Raw genomic sequence first — 11,725 nt, forward strand, 5'->3', positions numbered from 1 at the left:
AAGCTTAACTCAGCGTCAGCTCTACCCTGGGTCTGGGATGTGTCAGTCCTTACAATTGCACAAGCCAACTCCTTCAGCTCAATCAGCCTCTAGTTATCTAGATTAGACAGACAGACAGAGACAGATAGCTGGATAGATAGGTAGATGCTAGATACAGAGATAGACAGTTACGGATTCACACATGAATCCTACTATGCGCTCCCTCTGAGGAACGCAGACAAACATTAAAGCTAATTACGTCCTTGTGGGGAAGGAGTAATGCTTGGTTAAGGAATCATAGGACGGTGTTTAGAAGCAGCTATACCAATATTAGAGAATTCTGGAAAACCGAGGAAGACCTGTGAAGGGGGGGTGTGGGAAGAGTGGCCAGAGCAGGGATGAAGAGAGGGACCCACGCCTCTCTAACGCCTCCTCCTAGTGTGCAGCACCTCAGCTAGGATGGCAACAATCTTGACCCTCCTTGTTTTCCAGATGGGGAGAGCTCAAGGTGAAATCCCTTGGCCAAGGTCGTGTAATTAACGGAGGGAGAACTTAATCTCCGTACAAATAACAACCACGGCATCATTTGATGCTGACTCCGCCCTCCCTGAATGACTAACATAACACTTCATTTAATCTTTAAAAAAAGAAAAAGATTTTTCGTCTCAGTCCCATTTATCCACAGGAACCTGAGTGAGGAGGGAGGGAGCAGGACTTCCAAAGCTCCCATGGGTGGAGCGCCTGGCCTGGCTGCTCTGCCTCCCACTTTCTCTCTGAGAGGTCCCCTGCTGCTGGTCACACCTAGGGAAGCAGCATCCGCGGAGAGTCCAGCAGTCCTGGACGGCTTCCTATCGGAGGTGGGACCCGGAGGAAGGCAGGCAGAGGAAGGGCACCCAGGTGGTGAAATGGGGTCCCCACAGGCAGGGGCAGGAAGGTCAGTGGGCAGACTAGGGTGGTGACCATGAAAATGCAGGTGTCCAGCCTTCCACGCCAGGCCAAGGTCACGGGCTTTCTCTAGAGGAGGCAGGGAGTGACAATCAGCTGGAGGAAGGAGGTGGAAGGTAACCATGGAGTTGCAGCCTGGAGGGCACAGGCACTTGGAGAGACCCCAGAGGTACCACGATGTTGGGGGAGGGATGGTGGACACCTCACGGTGATGAGGGGCTCATCAAAACCAAGGAGAGCACGTGGACACGGACCTGATGACATAGGAGGCCGGGGAGAGGAACCCGGAGGGTGCGGTGACCCACTCGATGCAGGACAGATCACCAGCAGCCAGCGCAGTGTCCACTGGACCGCTGCGATGCAGTGCGCGCTCTCGCCGCTAGGGGGAGCAGGCGCCTCGCCGATCTGTGTCCGCCCGCCCGGCAGGCCCGCAGCCCAGTGTCACCCGCGTGACCTGGGCCAGGAGCACGCACAGGACCTGCTTTTGGTTTAACCTCAGCGTGCACCGTCTGGACCCTTAGGGTCATTGTGCAAGCAGCCATCCTTCGCTGCTGCATTTGGTCCTTCCCAGGATTTCTGGTTTCCAGCACTTTTGCACGGTGGGGGTGTTTGATACACACACACATCACAGGGAGAAGCAGATGCGGTCCTGCATGAGAGACCGAGAAACTGAGGCTCCCAGAGGTGAAGAGATCCATCCAGGCCTGGGCGCTGGTCATTGTGGAGCCGAGCCAAGAGCAGTAGCTGGGACCCCAGGTGCACACCTGGGCAGAGGGAGGCCTCTGTCCAGCCCAGCCTTCTTCAGGCCCACCTGTGCTTCGGGGTAGCTGGGGTGCTTGAGGACCTGGAGGACCGCAGATGTGTGCATCTGGCCTCCTGTCGGTTGGAGGAACACTGGGGCTGGGACAGATGAAAGGGTTTTCCTCAGAATTCTGGAGATTGCAGTAAGAGCAGACCCCCACCCCATCCTCCCCCCTAGATACACAGACAGCCACAGACAGGGGTCCTCAGAAGGGACAGGCTCAGTGAGCCTGAGCCTCAGAGGGGGAGGGAGGAAAAGGCCCAGCTTCTCAGGGAATGGGACCAACAGGACCGCTCTGGGATCCTGGCCCCCTAGGCAGGTGCCTTTCCAAGCCTGGCTTTCTTCAAAACTAAACAGAGGATCAGATTTTCAGGGTTGCCACAAGAGGACTGAATACTTCCCATGCCTGGCAAGTTTCAGGACTTGGTAATATTACCTTAGGCTTATCACAAAGGCAGCCAGGCTGTCTGCTCTGGAATGTCCTCCAAAGGAAGAGGCTTAGGGTGGGGAGCCTGGGTCAGAGGTCTCCATAGAGGGAGGAAGAGCTACCGGGCTAGAAAATTGGGAGAAATGTGGTCCAACAGGACAGACCAGTTACAGTCACGAGGGCAGAGCTGACTGAGGGACTCTGAGAAGGAGGCAGGCCACAGGAAAGAGGACATAGGGCCTAATTCACTATAGCAAGTCATGGAATCAGCCTAGGTGCCCACCAATTAGGGATGGATAAAGAAAATATAGTATATGTACCCAGTGGAATATTATTCAGCCATAAAGGATGAAATTCCATCATTTTCAGGAAAACAGAGGGAACTGTTAATCAAAATAGGCCAGACTCAGAGAAACAAATATCACATGTTTCCTTCTCATGCAGAATCTAGGCCTAAAAACAAACAAGAAGACATAAAAAGGAGACTTCTGAGGGGGGATGATGGGAAGGGGAGACAAGAGTGGTGAGCCCGTTGTTTTATAAAATGAATAAATAATATTTTTTAAAAATTTAAAAAGTAAAAAGAGAGTAATGCTTGCAGCACCCCATGTTCTCACACAGCCCTGTGTTGGTTGCAAAGCCTTCTGGTCTCTTACATCCCCGCAAAGCCACCACCCTGCTAGGACTTGACCTGCCTCCTGTTGTGGTTGAGCTTTCTCCTGGCACAGAGCATGAGGCAAACAGGCCAGAGAAGCAGAACTCCCTCCCTGTTGCTCCATCTGCTGGACCCAAAATTGCAAGTGGGCACTGATGTTGGTGACAGAAGGCTGCCCTGATCCCAGGGCCTTGCCCTCCTCAGAGTGCTTTCACTAGGTTGAACCAGGAAGCAAGGCTGTCCTGGAGCCCCTGGAGTCAGGGAGGCCTGGGCAGCAACCCCACCACTGTCATGTATTTGCTGTGTATCCTCAGGAAAGACACTGTACCTCTCTGAGCCTCTATCTACAAAACAAGAATGATGATACCGGTGACAGTCCAGCACTGCCTTTTATTAGTTGTTCAATCTTGAACAAGACTTCATCTCTCTAAGCCCCTTCTGAAAAGTGAAGCCCACCTGCCCAAGGTAGTCACAGAGCTCCAATAATGCCGATCTCCTGAGAGAGAGGGGGCTGGGGGTGGCCACACCAGGACCAGGGCTGGCACCCGCCCCAACACCCACCCACCCCAGCCCCAGGCAGATCTGGAGCCACAGAGCGCTCAGTGCAGCATTCCTGCTGGTGTGAGGAATGAAAGGTGACAGTCCAAATACACAGGGATGTTAAGCAGATGAGATCCACTGTGGGAAGACCATGGATTATTTTGAAATGTGGATCTGCAAGGTGAAAACCTTCCACCCCATGACCTCAGAACCTTTGAAAGACTTGTTTACTCCCCTGCACAGCGCCTGACACCAGGCAGCAAGTGAACATCAGAGCTCAGTGGCGAGGGGTGACAGAATGGCTGAGCAAGTCATGTCCCTTCACCGGGTGTCGTGTGCTGCTGTTCACTAGGTGAGAAGCAGTGACAAAAGTGTGTCCTCGGACAGCAGGCCCTGGAGGAGGCCATCTGGGTTCAAGCTCAGCCACGTACGGTCTTCCCAGGCCTTAGTTTCTCTATCTGTACAGTGGGATGGCTGATGAGAACCCCCTATCACAGTACTCAGGGAAAACCCTCAGGAAATCCTTTGCATGCAGCAAGCACTTGGTTACAAATGAACAAGAAGAGTAATTGTTACAATAATGACAGTTGCACACATGGGCAATGAATATACTTTCCAAGAAAAATGACTCTAGGTGACTTCAACATTGTATGATCATAGATTGACTTCTACAAACCTAAGTGGCTCATGTCCATCAGTACACATGTCCTCTGGGTGCAGTGGCTGCCACCAGTGTCCCACGGTGTTTTCTTATGCAAGGAGAAGAAGCACACTGTAAAATGATGGGTCCAGTCAACACGTAAACCAGCAGCTTGGTCACTCATTACCACTACCAAGGCTTATGCCCTGTGTGTAATTTTGTGAGCCATGCTTTGCGCGACTGTTTTACACCAGTATCACCAGTATCGCCACAAACACAGGAGTGGTGCTCTGCCCTGTGAGTTCACTATGCAATAGGAATTTTCAGCTCCAATATAAATTCATGAGATCACTGTCCACAGTTCACCCAGACATTGCAATGTACCACTGTTGTTGGTTCTGCTCTGTTGTTCCATGAGGGGATTCCGTGTGGTCTACACAGTACAATCCACTGCCCAGCAAGGCATATGGAGGCCCTCCATGGCCTGCTGCCCCGGCCCAGTCCATCCACATCAACTGGTACTTCTCCCCTGGGATTCTGTGTTCAGGTAAAGCACACCAGAGCTGGCGCCCCTGGTGTCCGTGGTGCTGCCTGCGCTCGTGCCATCACACACACTGCTCTTCTTGGAGTTCTCTCCACCTTACCGGTGAGCAAACCCTTCTGACTGTTGCCACTTCTGACTCTGTGACCTCTAGCACTCCTGACTGCCCTTCCAGGACACCTCTCTATACACTGTGCTCTGTATCTGAGCACCTTCCACTGTTTCTGTGCTCCGTCCTGCAGTCCAAGAGCTGCTTGAGGTCAAGGTCTACATCATGCACGGTGCCCCACACAGCATCTGCCCACAGCAGGCATCAACATGGGGAGGTGCACTGACCTTGGACGGCCAAGACCCGGCACCTTTCTGTCTCCCAGATGGGCAATCAGGTCTTCCTGAGAGCCACGCTTCTCCCTGGCCTTGGGTTCGTGCACATGAGAGAGAGGAAGTGGGTCTTTGGAACCGTCCAGAAGAGCTCTCACTTCCTGCTGGTTGTGGGTCCAGGTCTGTTATGGGATTCCAGGATTGCTGCCGGGAGCGGACTGGATGGAACTTGACATCCCTGTCCCTGTCTGGAGGTGGCTCCTAGGCTGGGGTCAAATCATCCAGCCAAGACAGACATGGCAAGGCAGGGTTCGGTTATAAGCAGCATTTATTTCTCCTGAGCAGAGCAGCCCTGACCTCAGGTGTTGCTAGTGGGTCCAGGGTTTCTGTTTGGGCTGCAGAGAATGTTCTAGAGCTTGTAAATGAACTAAGTGCCATTTTAAAATGATCCCAATGGTGCACATCATACGTATTTTGCCACACACACAAAAAGATAAAAGGTTACTTACGACCTGTCACCAGAGGCACCGACCTGAACAGGGTCTCCCACTCATGATGGACCATCTCTGCCGTCCAACTACAACACTCCAGCCTCCACCGCTGAAGGCTTTCGCCTGCCTGCGCCTGTAGGACAGCAGTTCACGAACGCCACAGTGTGCATGAAAATGTCTACATCCCAGAAAACACAAGAAGGTGCTAGACGGGCTGGGGGTGTAGCTCAATGCACAGCCCTGGGTTCGATCCACTGCACTGCAAGGAGGAGGAGGAAAAGGAGGGATGGGGGGAGGTGAAGAAGAAGGGGAAGAGGAAGAAGGAGAAGATCCTTTTAGACATTCTAGATGCCTGAAATGGGAAAGAAAGTGGTGTCCTTTTTTCCTCTGGCAAAAATATTGTTTTTTAACAAAAAGAAGCCATCATGACAAATTGCATTCCGCCAGTAATGACTCTAACTTTGTTCTGGCCATAAGTGATGATCACGTGTGGCCAAATCCAAAGGTCACTGGAAGGACAGACTGGTGATAGAGCCACCATCAGCTGTTCTGTTTGCCCTAGGAGCTCCCAGGGCAGTTTGAGAAGTCAGAGATGGACAGTGACGTCTTTTCAGATTGCTACACAATCACCTAGGGTGGCTCTTAAAATGCGTCCAAACAAGGGTACAATGAACAGGTCCTAAATAACAGTCCCTTCTGTTTAAGACCTGGCCAACACAGGCAATAGCAAGACGTGAGAGGTAGGAGGGAATAATGGGCCATTGCTGCCATCTGACTCATCACACACTTGGGAGGCCCAGGCAAGGTGCACACCACCCCCCAACCTGCTCCCTCCACTACGGAGTGAAAGAAGACACCTGCTCCCCTTCTCCCGGGTTCTATGCAGGATACTGGCCAAACACCTAGAGGCAGGCTGACACCCAGCAGGCACCAAGAAGGGTTCACTGCGGTCCTGCCTTCCATCACCCATGTCTGCACGTAGAAGCAGGAATGTGCTGTCTCTCTCCCACCCACACAGGCACCCTGACGGAGCCCAGATGGATTCTTGGCAAACTGTGGGATCTGTGGCCTTGACGATGACACAGCTACAGGTCCCTGTCCTGAGGGACAGGGTCTGTGGGAATTAGCTCATCTCCTTCCCTGTGGCCCTGAAGTGGACAGGCAAGATGAGTTCCCAACTTGGGGTGAAACAAAGCAGAGAAAGGTGAACGTCACTAGTGGAGTGAGTTGGCAAGCAGTGGAGCACTTGAATCCAAGCCCCCTCACTCCAAAGCATACAGACCTCTCCTCCTATTCTACCTCAGACCCCCAAGCCACAGGACAGTGGGGACCGGGCCTCCAGCTCCATCATTCTGAACTAAGCAGCCAAGAGGAGCTGGGCTCTAAGCCTCTAAGAAGGTGGAGGTCGTTGTCTCTGAGGAATGAAATGCAGGTGCAGGCTGAGTGTCACACACATGAAGCTTGGGGTCTCCTGTGACACAGAGGGGACCAGAGAAGGCTTTCATCTGCCCATGTCTATGGGACTGCTGTTCACAGATATGGCATGGGGCAGTGTTTCTGAAAATGATTCCCAGAAGACAAAAATAAATAAAGCAAAACAAATAAATGAACAACAGTAACAATAAAAACCTCAGGGGGACTTGGCAGAGGAATGTCCCAGAAAAGGCTGGGACAGGACCAGGGCTCTCCCTGAGACACGGCCCTAACTAAATCTATTTGTTTAGAACAAGTTGGTGCTGAACTGAAAGGTGGACGTGGAAGTAAATACCTGCCTTTGCTGGTATTTCCTGGTCCTTCACATGCATTCTTCAGTGAAGCCTCACAACTCAGCAAGCACTGTCCCCTCTCACAGTGAAGAGATGAAGGCATGGAGGCAAAGGGACTTGTTAGCCCAAGTTCGTGTGGCCACCCGTGGCTGGAGTTCTGTCCACACTTGCTCTGCCCCAGGCTCCATCCTTGCAGCAGCCAGATGTGTCCTGTGCACCCCCTCCTTCTTGCCCCAGTCATTCCCATCACCCCAGTCCAGCACTGGAAGGTCACCATCCTGACCCCAAAGAACAGGCTTACCCACAGAATCAGGCTGCTGCTGGAAAGTTCTTCCAGAGAGAAGGGGAATAAGAGAGGCAGACAGACAGGCAGACATCTGTGGGGTCACATTCACAAGTAGAAAGACCATTGCCTCCCAGCTCATCTGGTGGGAACCAGACACAGCCAGATGCAGTCACAGTTGTGTTCCAATGGCCCTGGGGAGCTGGCAGCAGCCCCCCATGACAGCTGCTGCCATGTAGCCCATTTGAGGGGCTCTTCTTACTGCACACTTAGCCTTTCCGAGGGACCTGGGGCCAAGAAATGCCAGGCCTCCTCCAGAGAGGAGGGTCCTCTCTGCAGAGGATGTCAGGGAGCCCTAGAGGAGCCCCACTTTCCCTACCCTTCCTGCCTCCCAGGAAAGCAGGGTGGGCAGACCCTGCTGGGAAAGGGATGACAATTGCAACATGTCACAGAGCCTCTTGAGTTTTAGAAACCAACAAAGGAACACATAGAACACCCACCATATAGCCCCAAGCAAGACAAGGGGCTCCCTGAGTCCCAGTGGCTTGGATGAAGGCCCAGAAAGTGACCCTTATAGGCTCAAAGGGGAGGCAAAAGCCTGAGGGCCCCAGAGTACAGTAGGTGAGCCAAGCTTAACCCAGGAAGTGAACAAGGTTTACAAAGCTCTTCCAGGTCATGGTGCTGCCCCAGACCCCAGGCCACTGGTGAACGCTCAGCCAGTCACTGCCCCTCAGACAGCCTGGAGGATCAGCAGCTGACTTGCAGCCCAAGACAGGTCTTGGTTTCTCTCTTCCCAAGGTGGCATGCTGGGGAGTATGGGGAGCGGTGGGGACTCCCTCAGAAAGCAGAGCAAAGCTGCTTGATCAGGGGCAAAGCCTCCACACAGGAAGCTCACCTGTCCCTGGGCTGCCGCCCCACCCCGCCCCCTCCCTCCTGCCCCAGATACTACCACAGCAGGAGACAGCCTCCCCGCTCGGGCGCACCGCCACCTGGATCACCATCCCTCTGTCTCCTCTGGTTGAAGCTCCACACCTCTGCCCTGCTCCACACCTGCACACATCAGCAGGGACATTCCCTTTAGGGTCACACAAGAGACTGGCCTTCCTCCTCTCCCTGGGGAGCCCAGGTCAGAACCCACCACCTGCAGGTCTGTGACCTCGAACGGGACATGTAGTGCTCCAAGCTGCAGCTTGCACCATGTGTAAACACGAGAAGACAACAAAAAAATTATTCTCCAAAGATTGCGACACACATCCCAAAGAGGGCAAGAGACGGGGTGGAGAATAACTGCTAATGAGTGCAGGGCTTCTGTTGGGAGCCGTGAGAATGTTCTAGAACTGGAGAGTAGTGATGGTTGTGTAACCTAGTGAATGAATGTCCTGCCATTTTAAGATGTACAGTTTAAAATGGTTGCAGTGGTAAATTCTCTATTAAGTGCATTTTGTCACAAAAAGAGGCGATTCTGAGATTAAATGAAATGAGGGTTGTAGAGATAGTCAGCACAAAGCCTGGCATGAAGAAGGTCCTCAACAGATGTTAGTTTCCTTCCTTCCCTCCGATGGTGGCATTGAACTGGAGACAACACGCCCCCCCCATCCAGGTTAGGTTACTTTTCTACCTGGACGCCTGCGAGGATATGCGTCTATGCAGGTATCGTCCTATTGGATGAAGCCAAGCATCTTTCATGAAGTGAAGCCTTTGTCATCAGTCAGTAAGGGGGAGTGTCAGAGTCTGCTCTTCTCCCCTGTATACCTGTGTCACAGCGTGGTTCAGGGTGACCTTGTCCCAAGACTGCTCTAGGAGGATAAAAGATGCTCTTGAGTCAGGCATGGTGGCCACACCTGGAATCGGCACTCAGAAGGCTGAGGTAGGCGGTGGGGAATCTCAAGGTCCAGGTCAGGCTGGGCTGCATAGTGAGACCCTGTCTGAAAAGCAAAAAAGAATGCCTGTTCCCCAGGCTGTGGGTTTCTCTCAGCGTCTTTTTCTCATCGCTTCCATAAACAACATAAAAGATAGCTATCATCCTAGAGCTATGCATAGTAACTACTTGGGAGATGGAGATCAGGAAGATCTTGGTTCAAAGTTGGCCTGGGCAAAAGTTTAGTGAGACTCCACCTCAATACATAAGCCAGGCATTGCCGTACGCTCCTGTAATACCACCTACTTGGAATGCCAGAGGTGGGAGGATTACAGTCTGAGGCCAGTTCTGGACAAAAACTCCAAAAATTAACTAAAGCAAAAAGGGCTGGGAATGTGGCTCAAGTGGCAGAAAGCCTGCCTACCAAGCTCAAGACCCTGAGTTCAGTGTCACCCCCCCCACCAAAAAAAAATGTCCTGAAAGATGAAACCGTGATCGTTGGGGAGCAGTTTTCCAGGTCTGCACATCTCAGGAGCACAGCCATTGCTTGGTTGCAGATCATTTTTTTGAGAATGTCTGCACAGCAAATAACCTAGGCCGATACAGTCTCCCTCCAAAGCAAGGGCAGAAGGTTTACAATCACAAAACCCTCAGCTGCCCCACACTGAGGGCAACCCTCCTGCAACGTCATTCACAGAGTATGCAGAGGGTCCCTCCATGGATATAAAGACTTGTTGAACCAGCCCCAAAAATGTGCATGGCAAGATTCAATTTGCAATTGTTACCTGCCTTTCTCCCCCATCAGTTTCTGAGCTCCACAAGGGTACTGTTTTAATCTTTGTATTTCACAGGATAAATAAAATGTTCTCTGGATAAATTAATGAGTGCATGGATGTGTGAGTGGGTGAGTGGATGGGTGGATGGGTGGATGGGGTGGATGGGTGGGTGGGTGGGTGAGTGGATGGGTGGATGGATGGGTGGGTGGATGGGTGGGTGGGTGAGTGGGTGGGTGAGTGGATGGATGGATGGGTGGATGGATGGGTGGGTGAGTGGGTGAGTGGGTGAGTGGGTGGATGGAGAGATGGAGAGATGGGAAAACGGAGGGATGGACAGATGGAGGGATGGACAGATGGAGGGAGGCTTCTTTTGTGTCATCCTGGCAGTCTTACCCAACCCTGCCCCTCCCCTTATTGCAGCTTTCTTGTCTCCTGACAGCACACTCAATATTTTAACTACTTACCTTGCCAGCTACTTGCCTGGCTCAAAACCCCTGATGTAGACAGTCAGACCCAACGCTCTGTCTTCAGGCCTTGGATTTCCGTGTTGAGGGAGGGTCCTGAACCATTGTCGAGGTATACATGTGTCCTTCCTGTCCTTCCTGCTCTGTCCTTCATGGCCTAGAGCTGACTTGCAGCTCTAATGCCCCCACAAGTCATCAGCCCAGCTTCCCAACCACCACTGTTGGTCACCATTGAGCCAGCAAAACAAGACCTTCTCTCCCGTGAGTCTGCAAGTGAGTCATGGCGGCAGGCACAAAGCCAGTCGCTCAGTGAGTATTTACCTAGTGAGCAGATGAACATGCCTTCATTGACCCTTACAGTACTTAAAAGTCACCCTCCTGAGCAATTTGGTCAAAAATATAACCAGGAGCAGAAAACCTGAGGCACCACTCTGACTTTCCTTTTGGCTCAGCAGCCACACAGTCTTCAGGTCAGAGCAGCCTTGGCATTTGCAGGGACGATGACCCTCACCTAAGGTGACAACCAGGCTTGTGTACCCCTCACGGGACATGGAGCGTGATCACCAAGTGCTCCGCTCTGTGTGCGCTTGCCACTGCAAACAGCTTCTCACCTCTCACAGCAGGGCCGGAAGGCTGGCCAGCTGGCATCCTGCCAAGGAGGCTGGCAACAAAGAACGGAGCCTGGGGGGCCTTTGTCACGAGGCTGAGAGAAAGGAACACTCAGCGGGCAACTGAAGTGCCAAATCCTTCCGCCATTGAACACTGCATTCCTTATTTCACCTCAGTTCACCTGAGGGAGATAAGCCTTTTCTTAAAGAATAGAATTTCAGTGGACATGAGCTGTCATTAGATCCTAGTATTTAAGGTGTGTTTTTGTTTGTTTGTGTATACCCCTTCATTCAGAGATCTGGGTCGGTCTGCAGTAATTCAGGCCCTAGGACTGAAAGGCTCTGGAAAGACGGGCAGTACTCACCTCACGAAGTGAAACAAAGACAGGATTGCTTAGACAGCACAAACATTGACTCAGTTCACCCCTGAGCTGAGACTCTGACAGGCGCTGTTTTCCAGTGAGGCCCTCAAGGCCTTGTGTGCTAAGGCCTGGCTCCCAGAATTCCAAGTCAGCAGCCTGCTTGGCCATTTCTCTGAGAGCTGACCAGCTTCTGTGGGAACTGACTCATACCAGCTCTCACACAACACTCTGGTGCCAACTAGAATGAACTCTCCTTGGCAAACTTAT

General features: G+C 52.3%; 1 long non-coding RNA gene across 1 annotated transcript; it reads right to left on the reverse strand.

Moving 5' to 3' along the window:
* Positions 1 to 8,295: 8,295 nt before the first annotated feature.
* On the reverse strand, positions 8,296 to 11,026 carry LOC141418015 (uncharacterized). Its single transcript, XR_012442652.1, has 3 exons — positions 10,489 to 11,026; positions 9,009 to 9,315; positions 8,296 to 8,440 (listed from the first exon to the last, which is right to left on the reverse strand). It is a non-coding gene; the product is annotated as an uncharacterized lncRNA (long non-coding RNA).
* Positions 11,027 to 11,725: the final 699 nt, after the last annotated feature.

Source organism: Castor canadensis, chromosome 16 (genome assembly GCF_047511655.1).
Source record: "Castor canadensis chromosome 16, mCasCan1.hap1v2, whole genome shotgun sequence".
Classification (NCBI taxonomy): Eukaryota; Metazoa; Chordata; class Mammalia; order Rodentia; family Castoridae; genus Castor; species Castor canadensis.